Raw genomic sequence first — 14,560 nt, 5'->3', positions numbered from 1 at the left:
TCAATGAGAGGAGAGAAAATTAATGTCTAGCATTGTCAAATATTTGATTTTTTCCCCTAGAGTATGATATGAATTATAAGGTAGTCATTAAGTTGAAATGTGAGTTTGGCTGTGAGTGGTGACAGACTGATCTGTAACGTAGCCCAACCCCTAGATTTGGTTGGAATATGAAAACTTTACTCACAAAAAGTATATTAATAATCTTTGTTACATATTTGTTACTTCCTCATATTTCACACGTTACAATGTTGTGATTACATTGTAACCCAATTGCATGGCTTTTGTCTGAATGTGTTACGATTTTGTAGGTGATACACTGTAGTGAGACTGTGACAATATTGCTTCGAAACATATCACTTGTATGCTGCTCTCTCATTATCTGTGTAAAACCAGCAGGTGACATCCTCTGTACTTCCCAGGGCTGCCACAGAGTGATTCCAGTAAAAAAAAGTAGTTCCAGTAGCATAAAAATAGTTGCAAAAATAGTAACAAAATTAGTAGTTAAAAATTTATTGTGTACCATTACAACCAATTTACACACATACAATTAATATTTATTAGACATAAAATCCCAAGTCTTTCTTCATAATTGCATCTACCACTCTTCGATTTGTTTATTAAGGCAAGGTATCAGCAGACGCAGTCTCCTTAGTGTATCCCAGACATGTTCTATGGAATTCAAATTGGGAGAGCAAGCAGGCCACACCATGTGTGCAATACCTTTAATTCACGAGAAAGTATCAACCACCTGTGCTCTATGAGGTCAAGCATTACTGCCCAACAATACAAAGTCTAGGCCCACAGCACCTCACAACCACCACAGGTAAGGTCCCAAGATCTCATCATGATGCCTGACAGGAGTCAAGTTAAACCTTTCCGATTCCCCTGCACAGTTTCATGAAGAGGTGTTCGAGTGGTCAAAAATCCCTGCCCACACCATTATGGATCCTCGATATCGGTCTCTTTCCACAATGTTTGGGTCCCGAAATAGTGTTCCATGTTCCCTTCAGATGTGACTTCATTGTGAATCACTCACCAGACTAAAGTGGGACTTATCTGTGTAAACAACACTGGTCCCTTGTTCTACCGTCCACATGGCATGTTGATGATGCCACTCCAGACGTTCCCTTCTGTGAAGACGCGTAAGAGGTAGACGTACAGTAGGTCTCTGACAAAGGCTACTCTGTCGAAGCCTTCCGCACAATGTTTTCCTTGCTACAACACGTCCAGTGGATGGTGCGAGCTCACATGCCAGTCGCTGTGCAGTACTAAGATTATACTGTTGTGCCCTTAAAGCCAAATAACAGTCCGCTCTTCTGACGTCACACGTGGTCGGCCCTGCCCTGGTCTTCAGGATACACCTGAAAAACAACAGAACGATTCACATTAAGCCATCAGGCCACACCATTTTGTTACTGTCCTACTTCCTTTCCTTCTATACCCCTCACCTCAGTGAGTATTTTAGGCATCTTCTCTGAGCCATACTGCACTATCTGTGACTTGTATACACAGAGATTGTGGATATGGGGCTAGCCAGTAAACACTACCTCGTTTCATAGGTGCCCTGACGTCACCATTGGCATGGTTGTCTACTGACCGAAATGCCATCTTCCACCTAGAGCACAATTGTATGGACATCTGGTTGACAGTTTGTATTACTGTATTGTGAATTAGAGACAGGATGGGGAAATAGCAGTTTGTTGCTTTAATTTTGGACGCCAGTGTAATATTGAAAAATAAGATTTCCTGCCATCTAAATATTTCTCATGAAAATATGGTGTCAGTACCTCTGTTATGATGTATGTCAGCTTTGTTTGATGTGACTGAAAATCCTGTGAAATGGTGTCAAGGGACACTGCAGTAAAAACAATTTTTAAGTCGTCATTAACAGTGGCAGTCGTGTTATGCGGAATTAGTATCATTGTGCAAAGTGAGTTCTGCTTTTGTGATTTCCTCTTTTAAATTAAACAGCTCTAATAATGTTACAGGAGTGTTTGCTTTCCCAATATTGGTGTTTAAATTTTCTCTTGTGGCTGTAATTTTCTGAGCTGTATTTTACACAAACTGTTTGCTGTCAACTTGACTTTTGTGTTTTCCTTGTGCGCATTTGTAGGAACATGCTGTGTGAAAGCTGGGAAACTGTTTGTTTCACAATTAATTTTTTTGTTCAAATAACAAAAAACATGTCTCTTTCATCAATCTCTTTGCACCATGAAGAAAATAGATGGCCAAGGCTAGCTGTTGTCCTAACAAACTCAAGGAGGATATTATAAATTCCTCCCCCCTTTTTTCTGCCTCTAAAAAAAAAAAAAAAAAAAAAAAAAAAAAGTGACAGTGGATGCCTAAAAGCATTACGTCAACATATGAATTAGGTATTTCCAGTTTTACATCTTTAATGAAGGCCAACCTTTATTTGATTACAATATCATACATCCAACCACATAAGAAAATTTCTGTTATACTACTTCCCACCTAACCTCAGCACTTGCAAAATATGGTAGGAAGAGGGGCACCTTACTTGCAATGATTGGTACTTGGTAAACATACTGGCCGTGCAGCCGCTTCATGTAAAACACGAAGTGTGGCGTACTAACAGTGATCTCTGATACCAGATATCACTGCATGTAAGTTATTACAGCCAAAGATATTACAAGATGATGCCATACCACTAAGTAGTTTGAACCTCTGAGAAATTATATCTAAGGAGAAACTAACTATACGCCAATATTATCCCTGAATAAAGATAATAATTAGTCACTTGGTTCTCCAAAATAGTTGTACTTTTGGCACTTTCTATTAAAAATAGTTGCAATAGTCAGTTTCAATAAAAAAAAGAGTCACAAAAAGTAGCATCTAAGTCACCTGTGGCAGCCCTGCTTCCCATCAAACCTCACAGTGAGGACTGGGAACACTGCTGCATGAAATACGCAAGTTCGCCACTAACCCTGAGGTAGATTTTATCTCATGTTTTAATAAGTTGACTTTGCCTGACAAATGACTTTCGTACTGACAGTTACCCCCAAATGCATATCTTCTATATGACAGAGAAATCTTTTTAAAACAGACTGAATCCTCCCATGATTTGTTAACTCCACGAAATAAAAACGATTCATGTGGCACTGAACATGATTTTTTATGTGCACTCCTCATATACACTGTTGTATGGGTAACCACATTTTCTGTTTAGTGCTCTGTTAGGAAGCTTTCCTCCATTATTATGGACACCCACAGCTGCCTGTTCTATGAAAAGTTAAATTCACTACATCAGTACAAGTGTAAGTCTTCTTCTAACAAATCTAAAATGGCACCTGTAAATGAGTGTTATGAAGTAACTGTTTATCACTTTTGCACTGCAGATCAGCTAGTTTGATTTCACAAACCTATAAAATTTTGGGAGATCATTAACCCAGCTTATAGCTGTAAGTTTTTAAAGGGGGAGGGGTTGGAGGTGGTATACAAGGTACACAAATTTCAACTAAATGACTAGGATATACATGCAGCTTTCACGTAATTTATTCTTTTTGGAATGATGCACCAGTATAACCCACGATATTACAACAGATCAACATTCCATGCAGATTCAATAACAAAATATTTTAGTTTCAAACTTTGCATATCTTCATCTTTCAATAAATGTAAGCAACTCAGTCAAAAAATGTTAGCCTTGGACATATAATCGTTAGTCGGTGGGCCATCAAACTTTTCTCAAAACTATTGCAGTGTTTCCACATAAAGAGAAATTAAAAACAAAAACGAGCCAACACACACACACACACACACACACACACACACACACACACAGTGTAATATTATTAAATCTTTCTGTAATTACTTTCTTTGGGTCAGGATGAGTAGTGGGTATTGTGGACAACAGACTTATGTAAAATAAGACAATATAACATATCTTACATACATACTGCTCTGCTGTAAACCCTAGACAAGAATGCAAAGTTTACACAAAAAAAATTGTGTCTTGTATTGCGACAGTGCAAACCATTGTTCAGCTTAAACCAATTTTTCACAACCACATAATACTTTAACTAAAATAACAATACAATTGATGTTTTGGTGTGTCAAGTGGCAGGGGCTAGCAGTCAGGCAAATGCAATTGTTTCTTGGCACCAATGTGCTCAAAATGCTCACTGATTTTTAGGCACCACACAGCTTTCCCAGGCACAAAAGGATGCATGAGTACGGGAGAGCCTACTGTTAATTTAATGGCCACCCTTACTAACATCCTTCCCACTGCCACTAATGACAACAACAAAACAACAACAACAACCTGGAAGCACAAGGTGCATTCAAGTTCTAAGGCCTCCGATTTTTTTTTCTCCGGACTGGAAAGAGATAGAAACATGCGCATTGTTTTAAAATGAGGCCGCGTTCATTGTCAATACATCCCAGAGATGGCAGCACCATACGGCAGATGAAATTTTACTGCCAGCGGCGAGAATGAGAACTGTTTTAAATACTTAAAATGGTGACGTTTTCCTTACTTGAACAGCGTGCAATCATTCGTTTTATGAATTTGCGTGGTGTGAAACCAATTGAAATTCATCGACAGTTGAAGGAGACATGTGGTGATGGAGTTATGGATGTGTTGAAAGTGCGTTCGTGGGTGCAACAGTTTAATGAAGGCAGAACATCGTGTGACAACAAACCGAAACAACCTCTGGCTCGCACAAGCCGGTCTGACGACATGATCGAGAAAGTGGAGAGAATTGTTTTGGGGGATCGCCGAATGACTGTTGAACAGATCGCCTCCAGAGTTGGATTTCTGTGGGATCTGTGCATACAATCCTGCATGACGACCTGAAAATGCGAAAAGTGTCATCCAGGTGGGTGCCACGACTGCTGACGGATGACCACATGGCTGCCCGTGTGGCATGTTGCCAAGCAATGTTGACGCGCAACAACAGCATGAATGGGACTTTCTTTTCATCGGTTGTGACAATGGATGAGACGTGGATGCCATTTTTCAATCCAGAAACAAAGCGCCAGGAAGCACACAGATTCACTGCCACCAAAAAAATTTCGGGTAATCGCCAGTGCTGAAAGAATGATGGTGTCCATGTTCTGGGACAGTGAGGGCGTAATCCTTACCCATTGCATTCCAAAGGGCACTACGGTAACAGGTGCATCCTACGAAAATGTTTTGAAGAACAAATTCCTTCCTGCACCGCAACAAAAACGTCCGGGAAGGGCTGCGCGTGTGCTGTTTCACCAAGACAACACCCACACATCGAGCTAACGTTACGCAACAGTTTCTTCGTGATAACAACTTTGAAGTGATTCCTCATGCTCCCTACTCACCTGACCTGGCTCCTAGTGACTTTTGGCTTTTTCCAACAATGAAAGATACTCTCCGTGGCCGCACATTCACCAGCCGTGCTGCTATTGCCTCAGCGATTTTCCAGTGGTCAAAACAGGCTCCTAACGAAGCCTTCGCCGCTGCCATGGAATCATGGCGTCAGCGTTGTGAAAAATGTGTGCGTCTGCAGGCCAATTACGTCGAGAAGTAATGCCAGTTTCATCGATTTCAGGTGAGTAGTTAATTAGAAAAAAAATCTGAGGCCTCAGAACTTGAATGCACCTCGTATGTGGTGACCCAACTGCACTGTGTGTGTGTGTGTGTGTGTGTGTGTGTGTGTGTGTGTGTGTGTGTGTGTTTTGCACACACATGTGCACCTACTGCTTGCTGAAGTATGTGGAATGTTGCATACAATCAACAACTCTCTCCCCATCATACCTGTTCCTCAGTCCCCAGAGAAAGTGAGGAAAGTGCATAACAACAGTCATCAAAATTTTCTATTATTTGCCAACTAACAAAGTATCTGACTGGTAACACCACAAATTTTAAATCTGAATTGAAACTGCTTCTTCTGGACAACTTCTGCAGAGTGATGGCAGAGTTAGGATGAAGGCAGGATGTGTGCACCCTAGTGTGTTAAATTTCTTGAGATGAAAGTCATACCTAGAAAATTTAACTGCCACATCTGGAGTTTATTGTCTCCAAGTCCAATGTTACAGGATACAACTGATGTGTCGGGAGGCTGCTGCAGCCAGACGGAGGGCATGCTGCCCTAGGAGAGGAGCTAAGAAACACATATAGCTGGGAGGAGAGCATGTAGGCAAGAGAGCAACGATGTCTTTGGAAAACTCTCACCGGCCTGCTCCACAACACCCCTTGTAATGATTTCCAGCTTTCCTACTGGCTGGTAGAGGGCACCTTTAGGTCAGCAATGCCTCTGGGGTAGTGTCCCACACCAGCAGTACCCACCGTTGAAATGCTACCCACATGAACATAGCACGAGCAGGGGCACGAGTAACACTCTGTATGCACCAACCCAGCTCCAGCCACTGTTTCATCATGGGCCATTATACCAGCATTGTAAAACAGAATGGAATAAAAATTTTGAAAAGATTTCCTCAATCCTTTACATATTCTGCTCAGTCTGACTGCTCACCAAACACACCACTGACCTTACCGCAATAGCTGTTTTATGGGTCAAACTGAATGTACTAAAGTTAGTTAGTAGCAAAAGGTTATGGGCTCCTTTGTACAGGTCGCCGACATTTCCTAGAAGACTTACTCTACTAGAGAATGCTCAAACAAAATTCTTTTTAAATGACTAAAGGGGTAGGGTAATGCTGATTTATCGTTCGAGATTGGTGTACACAAATTATGTTGTGAAATGAGCCATGTGTATATAGTTATACCTTACATGTGTTTTGTAAAACAGAGAACAAGGTGGCTCTTTGTGTTGTGCTGATGAGACATCATTAAAGAGGAGATAGTGCTAAGGTGGTGAAGGTGGATGAGGCAGCACTGAGACAGCAGACGGGCAATGGCTTACTGTCGCACTGGCAATGTCCGAGTGGGACGATGGGGCTGTGGCAGTAACCAACAGCACTGATGCTGCTATAGTAAAGCTGTCAGGCATGGCGATGTGGCTTTGCAGGTGGCAGGGGACTGCAACACTCAATAATGTGGCAAATCAGTGGGGCCTCAAGAGGAGGTATCAGTATGGGGGAAGGGGGCTATAGATAATTGTGGCAAAGAGCGTTTGTAGTAACAGTATCCACATGAGAAGTTATGGAATCAGTGACAGATGTTTATAAACCTACATACCTTAAGCTCTCTTAGTCTTTTACATCAGAATGGTATACAACATTTGTAGTTAGTAACTGAATTCTACCCCTAGTATAGGATACTATCCCAGTGGGGGTTCATCAAGAACAGAAAAGTATTCCTGTATTAATACATTCCACTGCATTTAGTTACAACAATTAATCAGTATAAAGTGCATAAAAATGCAAGTATTTCATTTCAGAGAAAAGTAACCACCTGTCGTAAATACTTAATTTCTAAAGCTGAAACTAGGGAGGGGGGGAAGGGGGCATGTCTGAAAAGATTCGTGTTCCTAAATACTCCACTCATGATATTCACCAGATGGCTGCTGTTTAGGTATTGCTTGAGGTTGCATTCCACAACATTCACAGCAATCTTGGATATATAGTGCCCATATAACAAAACACACAATCATCAACATTGGAGCAACAGATGTACCACTAGGAATGACTACTCGGTGTATGTAATCCCTAGTGTTCCAGTCATTAATATGGGATGACGCATAGTCAAGAGTAATTTGTCCTTGCTCCTGAGCTAATTAGTCATTGATAGAATCCAACAGACAAGTCTTGGTATCATTTGGCAACACAGGCAGGCTGTCAAGGTGAGGGAGCACTAGGGGGCTTCAGGCACATAAAGCAGAGAAGACTTAATTCTAGCATCATGTGCATATATCATATGGACAGACAGTTTGGTGATGAATGTGATTATAGCACAGGTGGAAATGTTAAACAGGAGTCTACAACCAGCCAAAGTAACCCAATAAGTCTGAGACACAAATGCATGATTATAGCAAAGTAAGACCACTTTAGTGGGTTGTAGCACAAAATACAGTAAATTTTTACCAACAGGGACGGACCATGGTTTGTGTATCACGACGACGGCACAAGGGCAAGGAGGTACTTCAGTTTCCTTTACAAACAGTGCAATTTCATAGTTATTTACCCTGTGTTAAGGGACAGGGTCAGCACATCTCTTAATTAGTACGAAAGCAAGATACAAATGTATTAAGCGGCACAGCTGAGTGCATCTCGCAGTCTTTACTAACAATTACAATGTACTTGGTTTGTCAGAGGATGTGTTCTTGGGCAGCTGCCCATACAACTGGGAAAGGATGAAGACAGTAACATTTGAATTCACATTTTGCGGAAGTAGCAGGCAGTGAGACTTGCACATTTAGCGAATCTATGGAACGTGACAGTTGTACCCTAGCAGCTGTACTGTAGTACAGCAGAGCTGATTCTCATGTGGGGTAGATTATCTGCACAGGAGCCCTACAAATGAAAGGAAATGTTTGTAAAAAGGTTTTGGCAGGCAGCAGGTTAGGGCTGAGCCCCTGTTGTAATCCCATCTGAATGACAGAATGCAGTGTATTTAAGATGTAACTGGATCACATGCATATTGTACAGCAGGATATGTAACACTTTTGTTACTCCCATGGTGGTAGTTAGGTTCCTTAACACCACATATATGGTGACTATTTCATGTTGGATCGAGTTACCAAGTTCCTCACATTGTTGCACCAGCTCAGTAGCTACGCTCAGGATTCGTCTGGTATTTGCCAGAAGGCTTATCAGCAAGCACACATGATGGTGGACATGGGTGTCATGATTTTGAGCAATAAAAGAGTAGCCCACTGGAGAGCTTTACTCCAATGATCAGCATCAGCTTGGTCGGGGGTTGTGAACAATGTCTTTAGCTCTGCCTGCATTGAACCAGGCTCGCTTGATGTGATAGAGTGGTAGAGCATCTGAAATACTTGGCAGTTACTCTTGGGTAGTGACAAGTACCTGGTTAATATCACAGAGTACGAAGTGTTCCGCTTCAGCCTGAACTCTTTATAAGAGGTTCACATGCTATTAACTGACTGGTAATCCACTGCAACACTACTACTTCTTTCAGTGTAGAAAAGCTTAAGTCAGCTAATATGGCAATCCGGTGAGAACTGTAGAACAAGTTGTGCAACTGTTTGAACATTATTCCTGACAATGACAGGTGGTCTTGAAGGAGCGGAGCATCTGCAATACAAATTGGGAGAACAAACATAATACAGCACCTCATTTCAAATACTAGTGATGGTTGATGAAGGCACAACAACTCTGAATACCTCAGCAAACATGATTAGCAGCAATACAAAGTGTCCCAGTGGCAGTGCTAGGTAGCCCAAGTCCCATCTAACTAAACAGTAGGAACACACCGTGTTGGAAAGGGGCGAACAAATCTCTTCACACTTTTGAAGTCAGGAATTGACAGAATACTGTAAGCCGGCAGCAGACAAAGGTTGGTAGTAACCTGTGTGCTGTTTCATGACTTGTAGCAACGGCAGCAGTCACAGTATGCTGTTGTGGCATGTGAAAGATTCAATTAGCAACAATGTTCATGAGTTGAACTTTATTTGTAGTATGGTGGTGGAAAGTCGAGTCAGCTAAAGAGAGCAGTAGAGGAGGCAGGAGTCGCACACGCTTATGCACCATATAAATCAGCACTTATGCAGTTGAATGCATAACATAACATCTGAAGTTGTTTGTCTTATGACTGGGGTGATCGGTCGCCGAAATCGATTGGACACTGATGGGTGTTTATAACCCTGAATCCTAAAACAAACTGGCAAGCTCGTAATAGAGTTTTAAATGGTAGTGCAGCTTTGGTCAAACAGGAGGTACTGTCACATCGATGAACAATGGTAGAAAGTAGTGGAGCCAATAACATATAAATAAACATGCGTATCATATGAATCCTAGCTGACGATCCTCCAAAAGAAATTCACAACCTTTGCAATAAAAAAGGACCAACAGTGTAAATGCACACGTAAGTGTGAATGTAAGTGTAAGGGGATGTAAAGTTTAGGACCTTGCTGCTTGTGGAAGCAGGTTTAGTTGGTGAAGCTTGGTGTAAACTACATTGTGTGCAAGTAGAGCAACAACTGTGGGATAGCATTGCTCAAGACTTTTGAAAAACAGTAGAGCAACTGGTCTGAAACATGTCATCAACAAAGGAGAGTGAATGCTTTATTACTGGTCAATTGCAAAAGCTCACAAGTCCAAGTATTTCAATGGGTTTGAAATGGTCATGGGCACTGGCAATTTGTGGATAAGGAGTCCAGTTTTTTCCCCCCTAAGAAATCAGCTATAAGAACTGTTGGGGATCAGTGGGTTTATTTGGTAAATAAGTTTTTAGTTCCAGAAATGCCTAAATGCTAGGTTTGGGTGTTAATAGCAGAGCTATGCAACAGTGCTTTTTATTATTATCCTGTTTTCTATTTTGGTGTGGGTTTTGCTTTGTCCATTTCGAAACTTCCAATGAAAGAATGTAGTGACCTTAAGACGAAGTACACAACTGTACAATCACCAGGAGTTGAGGCACATGAGCCAACTTTTAAGAGAGACCCAATCAGATGGAAGAGGAATCAATGAGAAGAGGGACAGTGGTGCCCGAGTTAACCTCGTTACAAGGGTGAGTTTAATTTTATAATTAGCATGTCATATAGTGGGACTATTTGGCAGGTAGGTGAAAATATATATGCCTTTCAAAACGATTGGTAGTACAAATTACGCAGACTATAGTGCAATTGTCAAAAAGACACAAGGGGTACACGGATATTCATGTGAGCCAGAGAATGGAAAGCAAGCATAAAATGTGCTGGTAATGTAATTGTGATCAACTGTTCAGGCTTGGAGTACCGTAAGTAAACCGCATCATTGGGCTCAACTTGAGTTCAGAAGACTCCAAGACTACAAAATTTAGTAGTGTATAATATATCTGTACAACAGTTTGTACGGGACATGGCTGGAGCCAAGAAAGAAAGCATATTTAAACCTATACCATTGCTGACTGGGCAAGAAGCATGGAACAAAAAACAGTACTCTTAGTGGAATCCTGTAACTTAAGTCTCAGAGCGAGTGTGTATGATATGTATGATACATGTTGGTGCTGAAGCAGCATACAATGCCCAGTGTACACTTGAGGTAGGGTGTGTGTGTGTGTGTGTGTGTGTGTGTGTGTGTGTGTGTGTGTGTGTGTGTGTGTGTGTGTGTGGGGGGGGGGGGGGGGGGGGGGGCAGATAGCAAGATGATAGAAGGCAGATGGGTCATAGTACGAAAGCGAATCTGAAGGGAATACTAGGACCAGCTTGGGATCTCTGATTGCCATTCTCACTGTGCTAAGTGCATGCCCTTAGAGGAACAGAAAACTAATCAACAACCTTGCACATGGCTGGTGTAAGAAGCACAACTACAACAGCACTGACTGCCTGGTTGTATGCTGATTGATGATTGTATGTTTAAAGGGGTTAAACTACTGGGTCATAAGTCTCTCCATTTCATGAGAGAAACACGTTAAAAGGTAAAAAGTGAAAATTGTGGGGACTTTGCTGCTCTAACTTTATACGCAAGTCATGGTGTTTAAAAAAGGGCATGACAGTAGTTGTAACATGATAGGTAAAAGGAAATTGAGATAAGCTATGCAGCATCATGAACAAGTGCGTCTAAAGGCCCAACAAGGTGAGGGGGCAAGAAGGTAACTTGCCGTCACATGGGGGTTCCGTTGCAAGGGCTCTCCCCCCCCACAATCATCCCAACACTGAAAGTGGAGGAGTTTATAGTTTAGTGTAAAATTCACTTTCTTCCCTCAGGAAATTCAACACTCTGGTAGTGTTTGTCTTGTTATCTGCAAGCATTTGAGGTAGTGAGGTAGGCTAGCTCAGAGCGTGCCACAGATCAGCCAGCATGGCACACCCAATGAGACCATGTGTTACAGTCAGTAGACTACAGGTGCAGAAGCAACTTGCAGGTGAGCCTCATGTGGGCGCCCAAGACAATGGCATCTTTCAGAGAGGTCTGGAAAGATGGATGCTATACCACAGTGGACCCCTTAATCACTCTCTTAACTTGTTTTGGGTCATAGTAGCCTGCCATTCCAGTTCCCAGAGCCTCAAAATATGCGTCGAGGTTGTAATCTTAAGTCTTGGTACGATTTTCTGATGTCAAATTGATCTCCTGTAGTGGCATCTTTAATGAGACGATCAGCAAATTCATTTCCTGGAACGCCTACGTGGCTCGGTGTCCAGATGAAGGTCACTGTCTTTCCAGAGTTGCAGAGGTCAACCAGTAGGTCCTGGATGTTCGCAAGCAAAAGATTTTTTGGGATAGCACTGGGATATGTCTTTTAAGCAACTCATGGAGTTGCTACAGATCAGAAAGTTCACTGTGGCAAGGAATCTGACATATCATAGAGCCTGAGATATGGCAACCAACTCTGCAGCACTTCTCATAGCTTCTTGCACGTGCAAAGCGTAACAAACCCCACTGTTGACTTTAGATCTGTCTGCGTAGAGGCATACTGAATTAGAATAACCATGGAGAAACAAACAAAACAGACGTAGGAGGAGGGTATGATCAGCATCCTTCTTGGGGCCACAAAAGAGGTTCATTCCTATTACAGGACAGAGTACAGACCATGGGGGTGGGGTGGGGGGGAGGTGTTGAGTGGGAGCCCTAGGAACTCAGACTAAAGGAGGCTGTTGAAGGTCCTTTAGTAGAGCATCGACTTGGATCCCAGCTAGTCCACCCAATTTTGGGCAGTGTGCAAACAGTCTGAATTGTTGGTTGTGGAACAGAGGTGAGTGACATGGGTGAGTAGGCATGTGACAGATTGTGACTGTGTAATTCGCCAGAATCTGCTTTCATGCAACCCGCAGCAGTGGGAGACCCGCTTCCGCCAAGAGGGTATTAACAGGATTCATACAGAAAGCCACTGTTTCCAACCACACACCAGTGTGGTGAACGATGTCCAGCAAGCTAAGCACAGACGGTGCTGCCGACCCCTAGGCAACACATCCATAGTCCAAGTGAGATAAAGATCAATACTTTGTAAAATCTCAGAAGAACTGTGTGGTCTGCATCCCAAGGGGAGTTACTATGAAAACAGAGAGCATTTAGCTTCTTCACCCAAGTTCCCTTACCTTGAGCTGGCGACCATGTGGCAGCTAAGCTAGCTTGTTGTGAAACAAAATACCTACGAATCAGAAAGTTTCAATAACTTCGAGTAACTGGTCACTAAGATAAAGTTCTGGGTGCACGTGGACAGCCTGGAGTCAGCAAAAAATGCATAACTCATGATTTCACAGGTGAAAATTGATAGCTGTGACTCTAAGCCCCGTCATGTACTCTCCAAACAGCCCCCTGAAGTTGGCACTCAGCAGCGCACAGTGATGAAAAGGCATAGTACAGGAAAAGATCATTCACATACAGTGATGGAGAGTGAGTGGGGCCCACTGCATTTACGATGCCACTGATGGCGATAGGTACTTCAGTTTCTTGTACATATAGGTTACTGAGAGTTGAACCTATCTGGACCTAAAGAATTCTGAGAGATAGGAAATTGTGGATAAAAATGGGTAAACTGCCCCAGAAACCCCACTCACACTGTGTAGACAGGACGTGATGTTGACAGGTGGCATTATATGCGTTCTGTAGGTCAAACAACACAGCAATCGGACATAGGCGATGCGCGGAAGCATTGCACACTGCAGATTCCAGATGAAACAGGTGATCTGTGATGGACTGGAAAGCTCGAAACCCACCAACTACGATGGCAGTTGACCATTCATTTGAATAGATTACACAGCCCATTCGTCGAAGAGACTGTCCAGTAGTTAGTTAAATATGTGGGTCAGTTCCATGTTTCAGGACATGAATAATAATACTTTCCCACCACTGAGATGGAAATTCTCCTTCTCACCAAATACAATTAAAAATTTTGAGGATATGTTGCACGCTGTTGGCACGAAGGTGTTTAAGCATTTGGTTGTGGATTTTGTCAGGTCCAGGGGCTGTATCTTGACACACTGTGAAAGAGCTGCGCAGCTCCCATTCATTAATAAGGACGTTACACAATTGAGAGCTGTGTGCCTGGAAGGATAGTGGGCGGCACTCAGTAAGGTGTTTCCTGGTCAGGAAAAGAAGATCTAAATTACTGCAAGCGGACACTTCTACAAAGTGAGCCACAGAACATTCGGCAAGTACCATGGGATCATTGCAGATGTTACCATTGACAAGGAGCTGCCAGGGGAGATGGATGGCCGCAAATGCAGTGGAGCTTAGTCCATACTTTGGATGATGGTGTGTGGGATCGCATAAATCATACATAAGCTCCCAACACTCCTGCTTCCTTTCCTTTATTAAAAACTGCATTTTTGTCTGAAATCTCATGAACGCTATTAAATTATCCATGGAAGGAGGGCGCTTGTGTCTTGGAGCCCCCCTGTGTCATTCCCTAATAGATGTGGCTGTATCATCAGACCACCACGGAACCGACAGTCGTAGGGATGAGCTGGAAGAGAAGGGGATCATTTTTGCTGCAGCATCCTATCCTGTACCACTTTGTCGATATCCATTGCATGACTGGCAACAAAAGGGGCTGTAGAGGAGA

At 42.5% G+C, this 14,560-nt stretch overlaps 1 long non-coding RNA gene across 1 annotated transcript in view; it reads right to left on the bottom strand.

Moving 5' to 3' along the window:
- Positions 1–494: 494 nt before the first annotated feature.
- The window catches only part of LOC126471182 (uncharacterized), a 34,537-nt gene continuing 20,471 nt past the window's right edge, over positions 495–14,560 (bottom strand). Inside the window, exon 4 of the long non-coding RNA XR_007586304.1 lies at positions 495–1,361. This is a non-coding gene — a long non-coding RNA (uncharacterized LOC126471182). The remainder of the gene's footprint in view (positions 1,362–14,560) is intronic.

The sequence above is a fragment of the Schistocerca serialis genome, chromosome 3 (genome assembly GCF_023864345.2).
Source record: "Schistocerca serialis cubense isolate TAMUIC-IGC-003099 chromosome 3, iqSchSeri2.2, whole genome shotgun sequence".
Classification (NCBI taxonomy): domain Eukaryota; kingdom Metazoa; phylum Arthropoda; class Insecta; order Orthoptera; family Acrididae; genus Schistocerca; species Schistocerca serialis.
This window is presented reverse-complemented; position numbering and strand designations above follow the sequence as displayed.